Raw genomic sequence first — 23,619 nt, 5'->3', positions numbered from 1 at the left:
GCTCTCCTGCTGGCTCATCCAAATGTGATATGACTTGTTTTTAAAGAAAATAGTAACCTCTGTGACACTGGCATTGCTCCTATTGAATGACAGTTGTGGCCAAGTAACATTTCTTCATGTTTTTCTGTAAGATGCCATGAGTCAATACACCATGTGAAATGGACCTGTGGAAACAACACTGCCTTAAACATATTGGCTTGAACATGTTATTTCAGTCACAGCAGAGATCAACTTAAGTCACATCATTTAATAAGTTGATGAAATGCATACTCAGAATAAAGCCTTAGATGTGTGTGTCTCACTGGTTTTGTTGGAGAGAAAAATAAAAAAGAAATGTCATCTCTGATGTAAATGCTTCTAATACACTTTAGTCTTGTCAGCTGTAAGCATGCAAGTTGTGCAACAGATTGTAGTAATGTTTGTTAGCACTGTTTAGTGATCATTTATATCCCTCTTTCTTTCTAGTAACATGTTTCATCTTGCAAACTGCTTTTTACTGCTTTATTTTTTGTTCTTTGCGTTTTCCCTGTCATTCTGAAATGACTGAAATTTCAGAGTGAAAGAACAGTATTTTTGTTTATTTATTTTTATTTTCCAATTAAGCATTAACACAATTTTTACTCCTGGATTGCGTTTTCTTTATCAGATAAAGAAATCATAGGCAAGATATTGCAAGATGCTATGTATCTTCTGAGAACTTCAAACACAGAACTTCAAACTTCTTTTCTCTATAGAAATTAAATGACGATTCTTGTAATTTCTATAGAGAAATTGAAAAGAGAGGAAAATCTCAATATCCTTGAGTGAAACCTGAGTTGAGTTGGTTACACTGATAAACTAGATTGCAACACGTTTAGCACAATTTCCTGTATCTGACTTTCAGTTTTTGGTTATTTATTGTTGCCAAAATAATCCAGATTTTGCGCCAGTTTTTCAGAAAATATGAAGAAGAATTATATAAGAAGAACTAGAAAAGGCTAAGAAAATGTAACTAAATCAACAAGGCCACAAAATAAGTGTCAACCTGATGCTATAACTGTCTCTTCTTATACCCATTACTATAATTTTCTTTTCCCTGACCCTTCTATTCCCCTCTTTCAGGTTGAATGACGCTTCTAAATTGCTTCACTGTAAGAGCATCCTTGGGCCACAAACAAAGGTGAGGGTGTGTGTAGAGTGACATAGAGAGAGCACTTAATACTCTGCATCCTGAGCTGGATGCACATCCTGAATCCATTAGGGCGAACAGGCTGACTGACTCTTGGAGGAAACCTAAATGTGGCACTGACTTGCCCTTACGCTTTCAGCCTGCTTGGCCTTGGGCCGAATCGTACTGCAAGTGGGTGAAAACAAGAGAAAACCACTCCAGAGAAGTACAGGCCCCTGGGTTGCTTGGCTCCTTCGTGTGTAGTTTGAGATAGCCAAAGGGTGACAGTGGTCAGACATTGTGGAGACACATAACAAAATCTCAGCACACTGGTTAAGTTTATTTATAGTCCTACTGCATAATAAATGACTACTGCATTGCAATTCTTCACACACACACACACACACACACACACACACACACACACACACACACACACACACACACACACACACACACACACACCTACACACACATGCACACACACACAAATATTTATTCATACATTGGCAAAAATCTTGCAAGTCATCATAGTTTTAACAGACAAAAAGAATAAAATTGAGAGTCTGTGTGGCAACATTGAACACACATTGGTGATTTTTAATTACTGTGCCTTATTAAACCTATTCTCAGGGACTCGTGGTTATAACAAATGAGACTTTTTCTGTCTTACTAAACTGATTCCAACATCCCAAGCTTCCCCCCTTACTGACAATGCTTTAAAGGAGGGGTTTCAAACTCAGTTTTACTAAGGACCATATTGGGAAAATTAGCATTACATAAAGGGCCATACACAGAGGTTTGTGACATTCTTTAATTTAATTTGCAATAGTGGTGTATCATCACATGGTAATTGAAAAGAACTGAGTGACGAAGACATGTGCAGTACATTACGGCCCCCAGCAGCCTAAATGTATTGCAGCATAACTGAGGGGTGGTTCATGGTCACCTGATGCAGCATTAATTATGTTTACCATCTTCAAATTGAAGGCCCATTGAAGCTCCATATAAGGGAGAATGTCAAAGACAGGCTGCAACGTGGGTATCCCAAAAAAGAGACACCACAAGAAGACTAATCCCTCATCCTGTCAGCACAGCACAGGATCCATAGGCAGGCTTCCACAAAGTTGCAGTCAAGATTTGCAGGACGATATGGCCTACGGCTCTTTACCTAGGCAGTCCAGAACAGCCAATCTTCAGTGTTATAGGGCTGAAAGGAGCCTGTCATGACTGCAGCATCAGGGGCATTTGCGCTGGTGTTTACAACATGTGCGCTGGAACCTGAAGATCTGTAGGAACATTATGTTCAGTGATGAGTCCAGATTCTGCTTGGATAGAAAGGTCAAAGTGTGCAAGCGATGTGGACAATCCTTATGCTGATTGTTGTCTTTTCCAGACGTGCCACAGTATCTAGCATTGTACACAGTGAGGATGTAACACTATTTACAAAATAATCAACTTCTGTCTGCATATCTGCTTTGCATTTTATTAGCACATAGCATTGAAGAAGATAACAGTGAAGTAATCACTTTAGTTTCAGCACTTTCTGAAAAAAATCTATTGTAATGAAATTTATTTCATTGGGTAATCTAATATTATAAATTTAAATTTATCAAAAAATGGCCAAGCAAATAAGGATTTTCAGGAAATGCTGTTAAATGTTTAGTTGCTTTTCCATTTATATTTTGTGCAAAGCTAGAATATGAACCACCCTGAAAGTAGCTCCTGCTTTTCACACGTTTGATTTTGTAAACTTTTTTATGCCAAAGGGATTTGTGTCTTCTTCCAGAACTAAATCTGGGATCTTTTGCTTACTTTGCAACTGTGAATTGAGTCCAACAGTGAATTAAATGCAGTGATGAAGTTGTCAGTATCAAATGGATAATAGAATTACCTACAATAATTATTTTGTATGAACTGATCACTAAATCTGATAAAAAACACAAGTAAAAATGGAAAGACATTGGGTAGATTAAGGTCCTTGTGTATTTATTCGAAAGACCCAGCTCCTACAAGAAGTGGTGGTAGAGGTGATTCCTCGAGCCCTGCAGGGATTTTGGAAGCTTCTTCCTCACCCCCTCTTGAACATGGTATCTCAGATTTTGGCTATCTATCTTCTCCTGATCCATCAAAAATGACACTCTTTGTACCAATGCTGATTACTACTGTTGATATTGCTGTGACACACATTTGCAAGATCTTTTGGTCCATCCTCACAGAGCCCCAGTGAGTTGACTCTTCATATACCCTCTGGTATATCCCTGATGACAGTAAAGATACCCTCTATATAATCAGAAGTGTAGACACACCAACAGCCAGTCTTCAAAAAGCATAACTTTGTTTCCCAGTCCTCTTTCTACTCCTAGTTAACCTAAGATAATATGTTCTGTACAGGATGACCCTCTCTCTGCCATAGAACAACAAGCTGCCTTGTCTCACTCTGTCAGAGGTGGCATAGTCCTTTCCATCATTACAGAAATCAAAGATGACAACTTTGCACCAGTGCTGCTCACTAAAATTGTTTATGTGACAGTGAAACACGTTTGCCACATGTTTTAGCCCGAGAGCATCAGTGAGCCAGCTCATCACACAGCTGCTGCTCAACTACTGATGACAGTTCAGGATGTATTAAGTACTGCTGGAACTGAGGAAAAAAATACCAGTAAGTCCCGGAAAAGGATGTGGTCCCACAAGGCCAGGGAGGAGCACCCCACTGGTTTGCTTGTTGCTAAATTTTACGTATTGTAGAGCTTCAACGAAGTGAAGTGCTTTGACCTAACAGTGTGTTTGACAGCGTATTTTACTGTGAAATATGTCATTGTTGCAGACTAAGAATTGTTATGTACAAGTGTTACCAGTGACTCTCAAAGAGAATGCATTGACAATATATGCATATTGGAATTAATTATATAAGACTCTATTGCTATCTTTTATTGCTGATGTCTTCCATCCTTGGTATTGTGCTAATCTACAACTGAATGCTCCAGACAGCAAACTGCCAAAACCTAGATTTTATAGAGGTGGCCATACTTAATCAGGTAAATTTGATTAGCAGCACCAGGCTTCTACTTAGTATCATAATTCCTTTTTTTTTTTTTTTGCTTTTATTGCCAACATCAGTATACTATACTTGATTTCAGATGTCAAGTGTCACCAGAAAATGAAAAAGCATAACTTTTTCTCTCTTGTGTCTTCCTTTTTCTATCAAAGTTGAGAGTAATGATGCTGTGTGGTTTCCTGTTTTGTCAAACCTGTCAATGGCAGGTTTGACAAAACACACAATTGAAGGCCCTCCACTAGATAACCAGCCAAAAGTCACTGAAATGCAGGGTTTAAGTTTTAAGACTTATGGGTTTATCTTATATTTGTATGGATTAAAATAAAAAAACAAAACAAAACAAACAAAAAAAAAAAACCCCATGACTTTATTTGTCCAAGGCAGTCTGCCCAAAGCACCGGAAGTTTTCAAAAGCTCTAGCAACAGTCAAACAACACACTAACAGTGTTGCAAAATCTACAGACTTTTCATTATTTCAAAAGTAATGCCAAAAGTACAGACATTATGTACTTAAGTAAAAAATACAGGCTCTGAAACGTACTATAAGTAAGAAAGTAAAACGTTAATCTTTGGAGGATGTTTCTACCAGCTATTTTTATGCAAAGGTAACTGACACCTGTGCCACATTAATGTAATAATACATTAATATTAGCAGATAGAAATATAAACTTTATTTAGGTCTATATTTTAATTCTGAACATCACAGATGTTTCATGAACATGAAATGAGTAGAGTAGAGGTTAAAGACAGATTCAGCAGGTGGGGGAAACCTTATAACTTCTATTAAGAGCTCCAGTAGAATTTCTTTGTGTACAGGCTGTGATCAGCTGACCTGGGTTACTGCTCTGAGGACATCAACAAGGTATCGGCAGATGTTGCTCTGCATCCTCTACACTGACAGTACACTTTTTATGCTGTCTTTATATTAGACTGTATACAGTTGGTATGAGAGAATGAATCTCAGCATCATCAGCTTAACTTCAAATTCATCTCATGTCAGTGGATGGATTTGGATTTGGATGGGGTTTCTCTGTGAATTTCACATTCCCGTGGCAGCGTGCTAGGTGGTTGCTCAGATTTGAAGTTTTCTTCCCACGCAGAGTGTACAGCGGACGCTAATGTTTTTGTCACTTTTTTCAGAATCAAACTCAAAGTAATGTCAGTACTTCCAAGCTTTAAACGCTGCATGGCCGTACTCTCTCCTGCACTCCATATTATCCATTGTTGATGTACACACATCTGTTGCTGCCATGGATGTCATATGACATTGTCATGAGACACTCTCACAAACAAAACACGGTTTAGTAGCACAGTAAGGCACCGTGCTTACGGGACAGTGACAGTAATCTAATTACTCTTTTGCAAATTATTCCCTTACTTTACTCGTTATTTGGAAAAATTAATCGGATCACAGCAATGCTTTACGTGTAACGCTTTACTGCCCATCTCTGATTCTCAGTGTCTGAATGTCACTCCACAATGAGCTGCTGACTAGGAAATAATGAAGTCAAGAGTGATGAACATGTGAGAAGAAAGTATATTACCTGTGGTTGGGGTGAAGAGATCACCATGCATCACAAAGTCTGTAATTGCTCATGTACTGTTTAACTCTGTTTGTGGATTGCCAATTGAGTTCCAGCTGTACTGAGCCTGTCCATTTCTTCATTTAATCCAAAGTTGAGGTTGACCTCCAAAACAACTGAGCAATCTAGGTGTTCAGAAAGTGCAGTAAAAAAAGTGTGGAAGAATGAGGGATCATCAACTTTTGAGCCATATACACTGACAATACATGACTTTCTGTTACGTATAAATAATATATTAGAAATCTATCCTCTGAATCTATGAGTGTGTTGAGAACTGTGAAATTAACATTTTCTGTTTATTAAAATTCCTACTCTGCTTTGCCTAGAGTTATAGCAAGCCGAGAACATATTTGGAAACTCAGGTGTTTATCTGTGGCTATGACAGGTGTATGAGTCTCTTATAGTAAGACAACTTTGCCTGTAGTTTTTTTTAAGCTGGTTAAATATCTTTAACCTCATTTTGCTGGAGCCAGCTCCATGCACATTCCGTGTGACAAACCTTAATGCAATGTTGAACACTTTGTGTAAAGCTCAAGCGGTTGTAAGAATGTGTGGAAATGTGTGTGAAATGTTTGAAATTGGGCACAACAGGATGCGGTCTTGGGGCTTCGGGCTTCCTGGGCCCCAGGCATAGAAGGGGATGTTCTCCACAGTGTCCTCCAGAAGTTTCAGGTGGATCTTGATGAAGGTTTTAATGGTAACTGGAGTCTGCCAGACAACTTCTCTTAGAAGACGGTGTCTCGTTCTTGGCTGGGGAAGAGGAACTCTGAAGCATGAGCCAATGTGTTCCTGGAGAGCGCCCAAATTCTCGCTGTCCAACAGGGTGCTCGAAATGATTATTCAGATGTGTCTTTTTGTCCGTCAGTTGTTTTGTGTAATTTAAGCGTTTTTTTTTGTTTTTTTGTTTTTTTGTTGTTTTTTTTTTTTGGGGGGGGGGGGGGGGGGGTGTTATGCCAAGTCTTCCTGCGTCTGACAGCATTTCCTCTCTCCTGTATAGAGTCCTTTTTCATAAGGCTGCAAATAAGAAAGCGTGGGAAGTGACTTACAACCTGGAAAATGTCACCAAGCCCTCAAGGTGTTCCTTTCTCTAGTTTAGTTATATGATTACTTTTACTTATGTGTAAATTATGCAAAATCCAGATTATGATTTAAAAATTTAACCATCTGTTGCAATGCTTGAAATGCATTGGCTAAAATGACAGACTATATGGGCATGGCTAAAACACAGTGTTCATTTAATGCTGTAGTTGTCAAACCAGTGGGTGGTACTCATTGAGAGCTTAGACCCACTGCAGGGGAGGGCTGGGTTAGCCGTGGAGGAATATGGAATGAAAATACATTGGATTAATGCATAGAAAATGAACCAAAAAGGGGTTCTTGATCAGTTTCACTAAAATGTGATGAGATTTGTGTGTGTGTCTTTTCTTCTTCTGAAGGTGGCATGCCAGAAAAAAAGCTCGAGAACCACAGATTTTTAAATAGTGATTTAAAAATATAAATGTTAAATAGTGATCAGAATTGAGAGAACTGAATGGAACTAAGAATCCAGGCAGTATCCCTTAATCTAATTTCCAAATCAAATCTGTTCTTCTACTTTGTGGTCTATTACAAGCTAAAAATCTATTATTTGGCTTTAGCCTGCTAAAAATACTAGCGTAGCTACTGTAATGAGACTGAGTCAGAGTCTGTATTTTCAACCAGAGGCAAATTACAGTCGACTCTTTGGTCAGAACAGACAGAAGCAAACATTCTGTCTTAGCTAATTGTAATCATCTCAATTAATTGCCAGCATATACGATGTCCCACATTGGCGGGGTGAGTGATTATGTCGTAAGTGGGTCTGCCCTGTGGTGCACCAGGCATCCAATCTTTCTCCATCTAATTATATGGGGAGTTATCATGTCCCTAATGACTTTGCGTGTTGTCTATTCCTTAAGAAGCTCAAGATAAAGGCGAGGACAAAATGATGTAAAGCGCATTATCGTTGGCAATGGACTCCTGGCGGCATTACTTTAAATAGAGCTTGAGTCTCTTTGTAACCAGGCTCTTTTGTGAGATATGAGAACAGCACTAATGAGTGCCCACGCTCTTGATTTGGAGTATGCCCAGCTCAGTTTCAGCACAAGAGGGAAAAGGCAGTTTAACAAACTAGGAAAGAAAAACTCCCTTTTTCTAGGTAATGAGATTGAGAGGAATTTATGAATGCTGACATATTGAAGTTATAAATTACAAACTAAAGCAGAGGTTTGTGGTTAAGCACAGTATTTCACAGAGCTAGGAAAAAATGTGGCTGCCATTGATAATAGGTGTTGAAAGTGTGTGTTTGTTTTATGGGTTAGTTTTAAATCAAAAATATCACTAAGGAGTGAGAGACCAGCAATATTTAGCTCATACTCAATGAGTCCATGACGCTGTGGACAGTGTAAAAGCTATCAGGATTCTTAGATTGTTATTTCATACCTGTTTTTTTTTTCAGTCAACCAACCTTTACAATTCTATTCAAGTTAAAGTCTGAAATATTTTAGGCTATGGATGTACTTCAAACTCTGGCAAGATAAAAGAATGTATGTCTTTCTTAAATTCCCAGACTCTGGTGCCTTTTCTTTATGTAAGTAAGTCAAGCGCCACCATGCGACACTACACAGTCTCATTAGCATTAATTAAAAGCTAAGCTGCTTTGTCAAATCCATCTGCTGTATTTATTTTTGTTGATACATCAGATAGTGGACAAGCCCTTACACTAAGATATCTGTAAAGTCACATTTGTGGTGGATAACTTTGGGGCACAGTTAGTTTAATTTTATTCTCTATGTCACAGTCCTCAAAACAAAAAGCAACATATTTGCTGACCTAATAACTTATGTAAATTTATAAATTAAATTATGGTCTTTCCCTTGCTTTTTTTATATCTAAGAACATGCTTGTTCACAAACGCTTATTTTGCTTCTCTCTTGCCTGTTGTGTTATGCTTTATACACAAGTCTTCTTTCTTGTCTTGGACTCAGTGCTGCTCAAATAATCACCAATTACCTTATGTGTGCACCAGTGGGTGATATGAAATAAGCGGTTTTAACAATGTTTTGAATGCTTTACTGCTTATAATTCTAGTATTTTTTTCTGTTGGTTATAATTCTTGTTTTGGATTTTATAGAGGGTGTTTTGTTTGTGTAATTATTACTTGTCAGTTTGTTTATTTAGGGTTTGTTTGTATAATAAAAATTCTTCTTGGTTGATGAGATCTACTCCTCTGCCACAAATGTAATGCACTATGAATGTATATGTAAGCTTTATTTTCCTTCACTTTCATCAATCATATTGCACAACTTTTACACACCCCTCATTTTGCTAGGAAAATGGGAAATAGTTGAAGCCATTTATTAATGCATTTGCAGACATGCTCATCAGTGTGCATCCTGTTCCTTCTTACACAAAGGAGCAGATACCATCCTGCCGATGGGTTAAGGGCCTTCTTCGGCCCTGTCCAGTGCTCCTAGAATAGATGCCTGTCTCCTGGAATCTGCACCATGCCCTTGAGACTATGTTGGGAGATACATATTGATGTGTCATCCTGGAGGAGTTGGACAACTTGTGCAGCCAATTTAGGGACCAGGTATCACTTCCTGCTGTCAGTAGTGACACTGACCCTACCCAAATCCAAAATGAAAAAACAGTCAGAAAACAGGAGGAGGGAAAACTGTCATTGGCACATGCAGGCACAACGCTGGTTTGTCCTTTGAGCGTTTTTGTACTTCATAGGTCAGCATTAAGTGGCTCAGCAAAGAAATATCATTACTATGAAAATTAACAGGTACAAAGCCAAACTTTGAAGGGCCCTCAGAAAGTTTGGCTTCTTGGAGAAAAAATATCAATAAATGAGGGGTGGCTCATGACTTTTGCCCAGTACTATAGATTTAAATGTTATTTACATATCTGAACAGATCTGAATTTCTCTATCTAGTTTCTGTATCAAAGAACACTCAAAAAGTTTAAAGATTTGTTTACTGTAAGCTATGAAGGATTCATTCATTATAGAATGTCTACTTGCTAAAATGGCAATAAAGCTTTGTGGATGGGTGTTTAACCCTTTAAAGCCGGTCGGAGCGGGCACGCTCCGTTTTGCGTAACTATTTTTAAATCCCTGTAGAACCGGAACCACGTAAGCTAGCGCAATAAATTTTTTTGCATATGAAACCGGAGGAGTTGTACTTACATCTTATGCCATTAGCTTGCCCTAGTTCACGGTTTCCTTCCACATATAGCTTTGCAAAAATTGCATAAAAAGCACTTGCAGCAACAAAAACATAATATTCCAGTAACAGGCTTTGCCGATCCGATCAGCTGTTCAAAACACTTCCTACGTTGGAATAGACGTCAGCGCGAACTATCGCATGTCAGCCATTACTTGCCCGAAACCGGAAGTGATGTCATTTTCTTTTTTTTTTTTTTTTTTTTTTTTTTTTTAGACGTGATTCATTTTACCTTGCCACAAATCTGCTGTGTGTGTGTTCAATATTATTTAGCTGTCTAGACCTCAGTATTGATTATAATTTAGTTAGGTTGTTTTTTTTCCACAGATGTATGTAAGCACTTATTGTGAGAGAAACAGGGAATAGTGACATTGTTTCCTCTGTTTAAACATGATCAGCTTTTAAACACCCTTGTTGTCAAGCCTCATCACTGTGTCAGAACTGCCTGTCTTTCTTTCTGGTTTTCATTGTGCTGTCATGGTTTAAAAATCAGTGACTGATGGTTGTTGTCTTTGTATTGTTTTGGTTTTTGTCCCTGTTTTCTGCCAGGACCAATTTTGGTAATCACAGAGTACTGTTGCTATGGGGACCTCCTCAACTTCCTCAGAAGGAAAAGAGAGTCCTTCCTAAACTCCAGAGCTGGGGATGGTTACTACCACAATGTCTCGAACCCAACAGAGTCCACAAGGTGCGTATGTGCAGGAATCCTTCATGGCGATGACAGCTGAAACTGGCTAGTTTCTCTTTTTTTTTTTTTTTTTTTTTTTTTTTTTTTTTTTTTTTTAAACCTGTCCCGTTTGGTTCTTTTGCCATCAGAATTATTGTCTAAAGGCGAAGAAAGATGCCCAACGGATTTACTTTACCAAATGGACCATCCCAGCCTTGCCGTAATGGTCCATTTGATTCAACTTTTTATTGTTTATTTTATTTTCACTTGCTGAATACGGGACAGACTTGACTGGAGGAGAGAATGTGGAGAAAGAAAGAGGGAAAGAAAAAAACCTGAGAAGAGGGACGGGGAAAAAGGGCAAAAAACAAAAACCAACAGAATAAGCAGACAAAAAATACATATATCGATCACCTGGATCACCTGTTGAGAAAGAAAAAAGAAAGCAAGCAGAAGAAAACGAGAGTAATAAACAAGATCACAATGATATATGAGAATATGACAGTAAATACTAAATATTAAACATTATTGTGCAGCACGTGAGATCGACAGCGCACAGTGTGCTTTGAGGTAGGAGCCAAAAAGGGTGTAATTTGTGTGTGTGATCACCCGTGTGTACACCTGTGAGCATGAACGCGCTTGTTTTTAAAAGGTTCCTTCATGTAATGATCTGCTAGAGGGTGTGGGGGGCCACTGCCCCGACCTCCAGGGCATGAAGCAGGTATGGAGGAGATCAAGACTCCAGACATCCAGAGGCCCCCAGAACACAAGAGACCAAGGAAGACCAACAGAGGGGCAGCCGCGCCACTATCCCAGAAAGAGCTGAGGAGAGTCCCAGATGAGGGGTCACTCAGCAGCCGCGGAGCAGAAGCCAGGGGGGGTTGCAGTGACGTGCCCGTGAGCTCCGCCGGCAGCCAGCTGTGCCTGAGTGGCCGAGCCCCGGGCCGTGAGGCCGAGGGCACCCCATCCCCAAGGTGGCCCGAGCGAGCCCCAGGCTCCAGGCCCCAATAAGCAGCCGCCAAGGAGTGAGCCGGTGAGCCAGTGATGTCATTTTCGCGGAAATTTTTTTTTTTTTTTTACCTTCGGGGCCTTATAAGCCTATACTGGTGTTTTTGAAAGTCGTGTTTGACTTTATGCTTTTCTGAATAGTTTCTTGCAAATTTGGATCATAATATTTATTTTTGTTTTTCCTGCAGTATATAAAAATTGGTGTATCTCAAAAATAAAACTATGAAGACGCTCAAAATAAATTTCCCGTGGTTTGAAACTATTTTGTGCAACTTTTTTGTATTTACAGTTTTGAGGGATAAACCTCTCAAATTTCTCTAACTAGAAATATATGGAAAAAAGCAAAAACGATTTTCAATTTTTTTGTACTTCATTGCACTTTTTTTCTCAAAGTCAATGCGTAAGAAGCAGGAAAAATGGGCAACTATAAGGATTTGATGGCTGTACAACTGGGTCAGAGCATCTCCACAACTGCCGTTCTTGTGTGCTGCAGTGGTCAGTATCTATCAAAACTGGTCCAAGGAAAGCACAATGGTGAACCAGCGACAGGCTCACTGATTCACATGGGGAGTGAAGGATGGTCTGTGTGGTCTAATCCATCAGATGACCTACTGTAGCTTAAACTGGCAAAAGAGTTAATGCTGGTTCTGATAGAAATATGTCAGAATGAACATGTTTGAACCCATGGTTTGTCTGTTTGTCATATCAGGAAGTGTAACTTAAATTCTTGCATTAGGGGTTTAACTACTCTAATTTGGAAAAAAAAAGTTTGATATATTGATAGCTGATTTCAGTGAAGTTGACTCAAAATGCAAATTATTATGACTGGAGACATCTGAAACATAAAAAGAAAATTGCAATGTGGGCTATTTATGTAGTGTAAGGTTTTGCTATCCTTACATGCCCTCTTGCCTTAGTGGACTATACATCCAATTTGATGCCTCCTGAATTGTTAATCAGCTAGTGGAATTTTAAGGGCTGCCTTTCTGCTGTTTTGCCAGAGGCAACAATGTGAAACACTAAATATCAATAAATAGATAAATAAAAGTAAGTCTGAATGATTCATTTGGGATGACATCGATTTGGTGTGCCATGCAATGTAATTTAAGACCTTAGTTTAGGATTTATACAGGAGTACAATACTGTGGTAAAGTCTTGAGCCACCCTTTCTTTTTTTCAATTTTCATAGAAAGGTGCTATAAGAACCATTTAATTTACCATTTTAATATCTCATTTTATTAAAACAGACAGTAGTTACAGCGATTTATTGAAACATGAGCAAACATAAATGAAAATACAGAGTCTGCACAATTATTTTGCACTGTACAGTAAATATTTGGTATGACCACCTTTATTCTTCAAGTTAAAGCTGCCTTCAAGTTGTCAAGTTTTCTTGTAATTTCTTTAAAGAGTCCTCGGGAATAGTTCTAAAGGCTTCTTCCAGCGTATTCCAAACCTCTTCTTTGGATGTTGGGATGTTGGGATTATTGCAGGGTGAATGCTATACTATACTATACTATTTTTGTGGCAATCACCATGATAAAACAATATTGACAACATCTTCAAAACAACTGGAGTGGAATTTCAAAACTTTGGTGTGTTTTACAGACAGCCTTGGACACTTACTGTTCTACCGCTCTTCTCTATAAACACTGATGATAATTCAAACCAAAAGTTCCAGATTTGGAGTCATCACTCTATAAGACCTGTTGCCATTGATCTTCGGCCCAGTTCTTGTATTATTTGGCATACTTCATCACACACAGTTGCCTTCATCAGAAGGTGAAGGCAACTGTGGTCCCCAGGGTATTAGAAGCACCCTGGGGACTTCAACTGGGGCGGTGAACCTGGTTAATAACCAGGTTATTGATCTGTAGATTCCATAGATTTAAATAAAAAATGAGAAATATAAGTTGCACCAGCCATCGCACTTGTCTTCAGTCAACTGGCTCCTTTTGATGTGGACGAGCAGCAGCTGTACTCTGAGCACCTCCCAGATGGCCAAACTCCTCACCCTATCTCTCAGGGAGAGGCCAGCCACCCTTCGGAGAAAGCTCATTTCCACCACTTGCAATCTCGTTCTTTCGGTCACTACCCAAAGCCTGTGACCATAGGTGAGGGTAGGGACATAGATTGACCAGTAAATTGAAAGCTTTGCTTTTACGCTCAGCTCTCTCTTCACCACAACTGACCAGTACAGCGTCCACATCACTGCAGCTGCAGCACCAATCCGTCTGTCGATCCCCCGCTCTCTTCTCCCCTCACTCCTAAAAAAGACCCCGAGATACTTAAACTCCTTCTTGTTAGAGACTGAGATTTACATTTCAATACAAAAACAGAGTTTGAACTAAAACATGACTATGTGGTCAATAAGGAGTAAGCATAGTGAAGTTATAGAGGATTTTAATGGCGTGGGTCAGGCTGAAGTCATGGACAATTAGAGAGAAAGTGTTATCCAAATAACACAAAAATCTGTATTTCCTGGAACTCTATTATTTTATTTTGCAAATTCACGGGTTACACTTGGCAATAGTATTCCCATATTTATGAGTTTACTTTCTCTCCACTTATTCTCTATTGAAAAATATAAAGTTGTTTATCAAATAACATGTTTAAAAATAAACACTTTATGTTTAAGATTAGGCCCATGATGGGTAATCTATTAAAAATACTAGAATACATGTGAAATCAAACCATGATACATGAGACATGTTATTTACCTGCCTAAAATCATATTGCATTTGAATGTCAGACTTATATTAAGACCATGTAGATTTAGATATTTTTTTCACACCTTAAGATTACATTTATGATTAACGTGCACACCTGAAAATTGAGCAGAAAATTGAACATCTGCATTATAATATCCTAAGACTGTTCACCTTCCTAAAACCATAAAACCCATACATGATTCTTTAAATTTCACTACATCTTAAAAAAACCCCCACACATTTACCCCATAAGGACATCAAATAAACAAACAAAAAACTATGCAGAAGTCTCCATCAGTTGGAGAGCACATTTTTGTGCCATAAGGGCTAAATTAGGCTCAATATGCAACAGGTCAGGTGGAGCTGTGTGCATTGGCTGATACCTTATCACGCTCTGTCAGCAAGTCTCTACTGTCCCTGGGATTAATTGTGTCTGTCCACTTGAGACAGGGATGTCACGCTAGTGTGTGCTCAGAAGTCCCCACTGCAATATCAACTGGAATAGAGAGAGAAACAGTTGTTTTCTTTCCACTGTATGACTGTGCTGTGCCAAGTGCACATGAACCAATGTCTATGTAGTTTCCATCCAGTATGTAGTTTACCACATCCAGTGTTGGGATCATTACTCAAAAAATTAATTACATTTATTCGTTACTTTTTTGAAAAAGTGAAAAACAGCAAACTGCCTCTCTGGACATAATTTTCAGTTAACAATATAAATTTTAGCCTGAAGTCCCACATTCTGAAATGGAAACTACTGCAGCACAAACTAGAGTGGTAATCACAGCCTTTGTTACCAGTTAAAGTCTGGCTGCTGGGCTGGGGTTGGCATACACTCAGTTTTAATGGTTGTTTGCTAGTGTTGTGTTAGCATTCTGTCTGTGCAGAAGATGTCTGGAAAGTGCCATTGTGTTAGCAGTTGTTTGCATTGTAGATACACATTGACGTTTAACATCACAATCTTGTCCTTTTGTGAAAAACATGATAGTAAACATGAAACAAGAAAGTAATGCCTATATCTCTGTATAATTACTGTTTATTAAATACATAAAAAACTGCATTTTAGGCAAAATTTACTTGTCTGTCAATGCTGACTGACAGGTAAATTCTACCAAAGTTCACAATGGCTGGAAGCTGTCTGCTTCCAGCCATCTACTCTCTTCCGCTATCAGCCTAGTTTAAGTCGCTGAATTTCATCTATGACTATACTTTATGGCGTTAGTGTCCGTTCGAATCCAGTTATCTAACAAATACCGGTTGCTTTGGTGCTAGTTGCGCTAACAACCGCCCAAGAAGTTTCTTCTGGTTTTGGTGTTAATTTTATTAGCATTTAGTAATGATTTAGCACACCAGCCTCTCATCTGAGTAAGTATCACAGGGGCAAAATTATTGCTTTAAAAGATTTCATCTTTTTTAAAAAACATTTTTTACTGGGACATCCATCACTGTGTGAATGTAGGAAGATGCTTCATGTCATCAGCCTGTTGCATAGCTGTGTAATTCGCCATTATAGTGTTGACTAATGCAGAGCACTACTGAACTGCAAGAAAATTAGTCTCTGAAGCTGTTGTCTTAGATTTTGCAACACTCCAGTCCTCCAACCTTCGTAAAAAAAAAAACAAAAAAAACCCTCTACATAATAGCCCTGGGGATGTCAATAGCTGGGGAGGGTGCACAGTCTCGCCTGTTAGCTGCATGCACTGGCCTTTTGTTTGCCAGCTTTTCCTAGTACTCAGTTGAGGCAATTATTCGCTCCACTTGGCAAATTTGTCCTCCTTTCACCATCTGAGTCGACAGATGATTTAAAAGGCACCTACAGAACCTCTGAAAGCCAAAGCATTCCTGACTGAGGCTTTAATTTGTCCAATTAGGCAGCTAATGAGCTAATTTAGAGCTCAAGTGAACCTCAATAAAGATGAGTGCAGCCGGCCAGGAAGTTCTCGTTACAGGACTTGACTAACAGGAATGGTTTCTATTTTTTGAGATTAAAATGATTTTTTTATTCACTTTTCCTAGCAAATGACTATTGATATGTTCCTGCAAGGCCATGAAATTTGCATGTTACAATGTTAAATTTAAAATTTAAATTTAAATTTAAAAAATACTTCAAATCGATGTGGAGCAGTCTTGGATGTCAAATCAATAAAGCCATCTCCGAAAATGTTAGAGCACTTATGCAAATATGTGATGTCTTGATGAATCGAGCAGATATTCGAAGTTCACACAGCACCATTCTCGCATGAAAATATCTTAAAAGTTTATTTTGTGACCCAGAAAGAGTAATATTTCGAACTCCACCACTCTGTGTTCCTCCGCCACTGCCTCGTTTGAGTTTTGGACGAAATGGATTCTGGGATATTGCATTTCGTCATTTCGAGCTGATTGGAGACCAAAACAGCCAATCAGATTTTTTTGCATCCAAGTCTGTGATTGGCTGGTTTTGTGGCACAAATATAAGAGTTGAGCGCGCACGGGCAGAAATGTTGAGAGCGCAAGCAACACATTGCGAACAATCGCAAGTGCAAAAACTGTGCGAGAGGGGCTGCTATTGTGTGTGTGTATGGATAATGGCAAACACTGAAATACATTTTTTGCACGCAGCTATGAATTTTGTTCACTCAAATTTAGCTTTTCTTCTCTCAAAATAAATTTCTCCTGAAAATGCAACACTTGCACCTGCAAATTTTTTTTACGTGCGCTCAGAATAGTGGCACAAAAATAACGCCATATGTTACAAACTGTCGGGGGGATTAAATCCAGGATGTTTTTTTTCCATCTTTTCTGATACATATGAATCTAATCAGAATTCACTTTTATTACTGTATTGAAATTCTGATTACAACAATTTTAGCACATATTATTGTAGTTAACCACCTGGTTGGTAGTCTTTCAATAGATAAACTGTCATGATTTGCAACTATAAACATTTATTTTACTAAACCATAATGACTTAGCATCATTTAGCATTTATGTATTAAAAAAAAATTATGCCAGTAGAAATGAATTTCTGGCAACATTGTAAAAGATATGATGCTAAACTTTAGACCAGTTTTATCTCAGATGATTCATCTGAGCTCTGGCTTATTCGGCCTTTTAAGATAGTGATGAGAATCTATCAGCTATGGAGTAAAATGTATCCAGTACAGTGCTAACAGGTATACACTTCAATTCACTTCAGGTTTATTTTGCACCAAAACATAACAACAATCGCCTTAGAAATGTTATATTGTATACACAGTACAGTGTTAGTTTCTTAAACAGAAACATTCCTTCATGTGTGAAAGAATAATGTAGCAACATTCTTATTTGGGTTTTCCTTTAGGTACATTTTTATTTTAATGCAATATCTCTCAAAGAAAACAAAATGTCTACCATTATGCAAATCAAGCTGCTCCATGTGCCCAAAATAAATTGCTGTTCTGTTCACATCAGTTGTTGGGAAAATATTTCAAAAGACAGCACATTCATTACATGTCTTACTTTACATTTCAGCAAACCTTTCCACGGTACTAAATTGAATGTTCTGTCAAATCAATAAAGCCATCTAGAAAAAACAACATAACAAAAAAACAAGTTTAATAATCACATCTTGGTTCAAGACTGATGATTTCATGTTAACACTTTTAGTTTTTCTAAGAATATTTTCCTGAATTTGCAATAACCCTTGTTTTCAGTGTAGTCTAGTCTAATTATTGGTGTATAAGTGAGGCTGATGTTGGAATTGTCTTACACGTGGATGTCAGAATATTTTTTGTTTATCTGTGCTTGTCCTTTATTGTGAACTAAATGTCAGTATATGCTGGCACCGCTGAACTGAATTTGTACTACATTTTTTTAAGAGGCTGTCTCTTTAGTTTGTAAGCTTTGAGAGGTCCAATCCTAAATCTCTGGAATAGCTCTTGAATTCTTAATAAATACAATGTAATGTATATATTGTTAAAAATCCTCACTTGCCCTGTGGGCAGCCTTTATCCTTAAAGCTCAGGTCCTCTTCCAGAGGCCTGGGAGCTTGATGGTCCTTTGCAGGATCTTTGCTGTTCCCAGCAGTCTTGGATGTCGTTACTTGGACCTACTGGAGCCACTCACTCACTTTGGGGATCACTGCACTGAGTGCTCTCTCGGGGACAACTGTTGTCTTCACCCTCCACATCTTCTTTACATCTATCACTACGGTCTTATCCCTCTGCTTGTCAACCAATGCTGTCCAGTTGGTTAGCCATGACAAGTTTGTCCATTTGTATCTGGAATTCCTATAGGATCATAGCTCGGTTATAGGAATCCGTATTTTGACCTTGGGAATTCCAGGACATATCAGCACAGATGTTCGTGTATACAATGCCTGCCACTTGGTTATTGCGTTCCTTGTATGCCCTGTCTGCTAGCATCTTGCACCCTGCTGTTATGTGCTGGATTGTCTCAGGGGCATCTTTTGCACAGCCTGCACCTGAGGTCTTGGCTAGTGTGGTAGACCCCAGCCTCTATCGATCTCGTGCTTAGAGAGTGTTTCTGTTATGCCATGGTTAGTGCACTGTGGCACTAATGAGCTATTGGTAGCATTTTTCAGTATGCGTCATGTCTTCTATCTGCTAGTGGTACATGCTGGGCACTTGAAGGTCCTTCCCTTATGTTTCCTGTTCTTTTCAGGGTTTTGGGGTCTTACAGTCACTAGTCCTCGACTTCCTTCCTTCGAGTGTGCACCATACAGTCTGAATGCTGGACTTTAAGGGTTCTGCACAGTATCTTAGCTTATCCTAGGTCTCCACTCCTCTGTCCAGAGAGACCTCTGATCGTGTGCCTAGAATCTACTCTACTAATAAAATGCTACTGTTATCACTGTGACCACTTTGAACGTTACTTTCCACATCTGCTCCAGTTTTCCTTGCCCCTGGTACTTCTCTGTTTTCTTGTGCTGCGTCCTGGTGTTGAGGTCTGCTGGGATTGCCTCATCTATCACAACTGTGATTTTCTGCACCTTGTCACTATGTGTGGTTGGTTGGCCAGTAACTGCTTGTATGTTTGGAACTTGAAATCCAATAGGATCATAGCCCTGTTGTTCTAAACCACCTTTGGTTATATCTTCCACTGAGAAATTAATGTTAATGTTATTCAAGTGTTAAGGTTATCATCTGCTTCATTCAGCACTGTCTTGTTTTTTTTCACTTTCTTTTCTTTGATATCTCCCAGAGGTATAACTTCTCTTCATTTTCATTAGGTAGCTGTCATTCTCAACATTAGGATTGTTTAAGTTGAATCATATGTTTCACTAGCAATGGAAGGGATTAGAATCAGATGGGGGGGGGCCCTTGGAGGGGGACCTTTCCACTGTAATATTTGTACATTAGTACGGCTTTAAGTTAAAGTTTGCCAGCCATGTCTGGTGGCAAGAGGTGTCCATAAATATATACACAGTGGTCACCTGTTCACACATCAAAACTAGTTGTAGATCAGCTACAGCAGCAGAAGGCCACACTGCATGCCAATTCGGTCAGCTTTCATAAACACTCCAAAATTGAATAATCTTGGAAAATGCTGCCTGGTCTGATGAGTCTCATCTGCTGTATTCGGATGTTAAGATGTTTTAAATGGCATAACCTACCCGAGTATTGCTGATGACTATGGCCGTCCCCTCATGAACACAGTGTAACTATCTTCTGATGGCTACTTCAAGCAGGATAATCATCTCAAACTGGTTTCTTCAATGTAAAAGTGAGTTCACTGTACCGAGATGGTCTCCACATCACCAGATATCATCCATCTTGATTCTTGTAGTTTAGATGTGCAGATGTCATGGAGTTCTGACTGTACTTGACATATACAAACTCCTGATGTAACTCCCAAGAGATTTGTATCCTGTGAAAAGACATACATCCCTTGGAGGTTGCATTAGGAGGAACATCTGACATAAAACTCTGCCAGTTCCAGCATGTACTTGCTGTGGCAACCCCTTGTGAATAAGGGAGCAGTCGAAAGTAGCCTTAATACTTTTTTATCACAAAGCCCACAAATATCACTATATATCAAAATACCAACAGTCTGTGGTTACAGTACAAATACAATTTACGCAGTTCTGCTTGAGCGGACTTTCAATAAAATAATGTATTTGAGGTACTTGACAAACTTTACCTTTGAACATGAGGGGCAGTTGTAGTGTCAGGCCAATTTCACTGTTTTGCTGGAAAAAACAACTGCACTGAAGGTGGACTCTATGTCTTTATATCTGGTATCTCATAGGTCTCTGTGACAAGGTTAAAATAAAGAACCATTTCCCTCCTGGATTTAATGTGCAAAGCATTAGCAGCACAAAATCAGCCTACAAATTCATGACTTCATAATGCATACTCACAGCTATCCACCATGGTCCCACTCTTTACTATGTACATGCACTTTCTCAAATGCCAGGTGTAGGTACAGGTAGGTTTCATGGTCAAAAACACATAGCTGTTTGCACACACATAAAATAAATAGTGAAGTAGAAGAAATTTTCTGACAGGTATCAAATATATAATTCTAATCTTCCAATCAGTAGCTGCTATCGCCATGAGCTAGGGTGTCAATGATAAATCATGATAAATTCAAACAAACAAACAAACAAACAAAAAAACAAACAAACAAAAACCTTCCCATGATATAAAACAATTAGCCACAGAGCCATCTTTGCCATTTACTGTCATTAATTAAACACCTTTTCTTGTTTCCCAGTTTGTGGCTGTAAAAACAAGACAAATGGGATAATGCCATTGGGGTCTTTTTTGTTGTTGTTTTTTTAAAGTTTCAAGTTGGGAAGTAGAAAATTAGTAGAAAAGCTAGAGAAGCACAGGTCTCCACTGAAAGGCATGGGAGACGGACACCCGCATTTAAAGAAGGAATTTTTTAAAGAGATTCCAGAGATAAATGATTGTGTCCATAGTGTAAAACTCCATACTGTGGAATAAACCCAGCAAACAAACCCCAGTGACATCTTCCTGGTCAACACAGGTCACAACAGCAAAAAGTTTGAATTCAGTTAACTCAGTGGGATTAGAATTGAGCCCCAGAGCAAGAGTTTGTGAACTCATTTTACTTTTTATTTCTCAATCTCAGTTTGGAACTAGTCTTCAACTATGACTTCACATTGAGAAAAGATTTGCAGTTGTAGAAATGTTTAGAAATGTTTGCTGAGAAGCTGTTGGAATAACTGTTGAAAGAACTTGCGTATAGATGTTGACCCGATCGATGTCTTCCAGTCTTTAATAAGAATGATAATTATGGGAAGGTACAATTGCTGTATAGAGAAAAAGCCATTGTGGGCAATTCTCTGGGCAAGTGATAATTCCCAAAGCTACATACAGCAACAGGAATGCTGTTAGGCCCTTGGGGTCCTTTCTTTCACACCAAAGGGAATACCCTTAGGCCATTTTAGCATCACATTCAAAACATCATACACTAAAGCTTTGAAGTAGCCTACGGCTGAAACCTTGTCAATACAAATCGAGTGGGATGCACTCTGGCATTTGCCGTTTCATTTTACCCTCAGCTCAATATACTTGACATGCCATAGTGAGGGAAATATTTTGAAATCTTATACTATGAGATTCCAGTCTTTACAGTGATGACCCAATTTTCATTTGCGGCTTGTCCACTGTGTCAGTTCAAAATTAAAAGAAGCAAGCAAAGACTAATTAGTGTGTTTGAAGGACAAAAGTTCAGAAGTAGTTTGAAGGTTGTTAAGTGGACCACCACTAATTATATTGTAAATATAATTGGACCTATAGCAAGAATCCAGTGTTTAAAAAATGGTTTCTGTAGTTACATTTTGTCATTTTTTTCCTACTGTTTCAGCTCTCTGTGTCTGTATGTGTCTGTGTGTGCGAGTATGACAGACAGATGACTGGGGGAGTATTAAGTGTCCAGCAACTGGTTCCTCAGCAATGGAAGGAAGCAATTACATGAAGGATGAACAAACAGGTGGAGATAACATATGCTGTTGTATTGGTGTGATTAAAAGAACTAGGAACATGCAACTAGCTTAGCAGTTACTCCAAACTTGCTTGTTAGATTTACGTTTTGTCAGACAAGGAATTTATTTTTTTTATTTGTTGCATGGCTTAAAATTGTACAGAATACAATGTCTGCAAAACTCTAAAGCCACTATTCAAACATGATGAAAATCTCTTTCGGTGTCTGTATGTAGCTTTCTAGTTTACATGTTCACCCTGCATGGGAAATGCATCGCTTCTTGGATAGTCCTTCCACAGTCTGAAGAAATTAGGTTAATTAGTAATTCTAAATTGGTCTCGGTCGGTGGGTGGACAAAGTGTACAAAATTAAGAACTGAATGAACGGATGGTTGAAATGGTCATTAACACTGGAAAAAAAGGAAAACCAAAGTCTTTGGGTTCCGGGGGGAGTATGGTTGCAAAGCTGAAACTTAAAGGAATTGACGGAAGGGCACCACCAGGAGTGGAGCCTGCGGCTTAATTTGACTCAACACGGGAAACCTCACCCGGCCCGGACACGGAAAGGATTGACAGATTGAATTTAGCTAATTATATAACCAAATTCATGAAATATACTGTCTCCAAAAAAAGCACCAGCTTTAATCTTGAAAATTTCTGTACTCCATAGAATGCAAGAGATTAGGGGAAATTGATTAACCTGTAAATAAAGATCATAATATATTTCTGCGTTGCATGCTTTTACTTCTGCTTGAAAGTGAGAGGAACTGCTCTGTTTTTGTGTCTGATAATAATGCTTCAAAACTGGTTTCAGAGTTTGATTTTCCACCGCGAGTAACTGTAGCAACATTCAACATATCACCTTGAATTTATTAATGCAGTAGTATGTTCACTTTAAGTCCCAGCAGGTGCAGGAAAAAGTGCAAGCTGCTCTCTTGCTTGTGTATGGGTTGTGTGTTCACTTAGCCCTGTGAAGCTCAGAAGATTCAAAGGCGAACAACATACTGTATCATTTACAGCAGCAATATCAGTTTGATTCTGTTTCTGTTTGCACCTGCGGTCTCTGGTCATTGTGCAGCACTTTGTAAGACACATGTTCTGTTTTCTGATGTAAATACAATTGTCTTGACTTGTCCTCAGCCAACAAAGCTGGTTTCTCACAGTTCAGGTCTCCCAGGTGCCAACATGTATCACACAAACACCACTTTCACCATGACCTCCAGTTGAAAGCATAGTGTTCCACTTTTTCTAAAACTCCTCACCT

Source organism: Pelmatolapia mariae, linkage group LG15 (genome assembly GCF_036321145.2).
Source record: "Pelmatolapia mariae isolate MD_Pm_ZW linkage group LG15, Pm_UMD_F_2, whole genome shotgun sequence".
Lineage (NCBI taxonomy): Eukaryota > Metazoa > Chordata > Actinopteri > Cichliformes > Cichlidae > Pelmatolapia > Pelmatolapia mariae.
The sequence above is the reverse complement of the archived record's forward strand: the minus strand, read 5'-3'. Positions refer to the sequence as shown.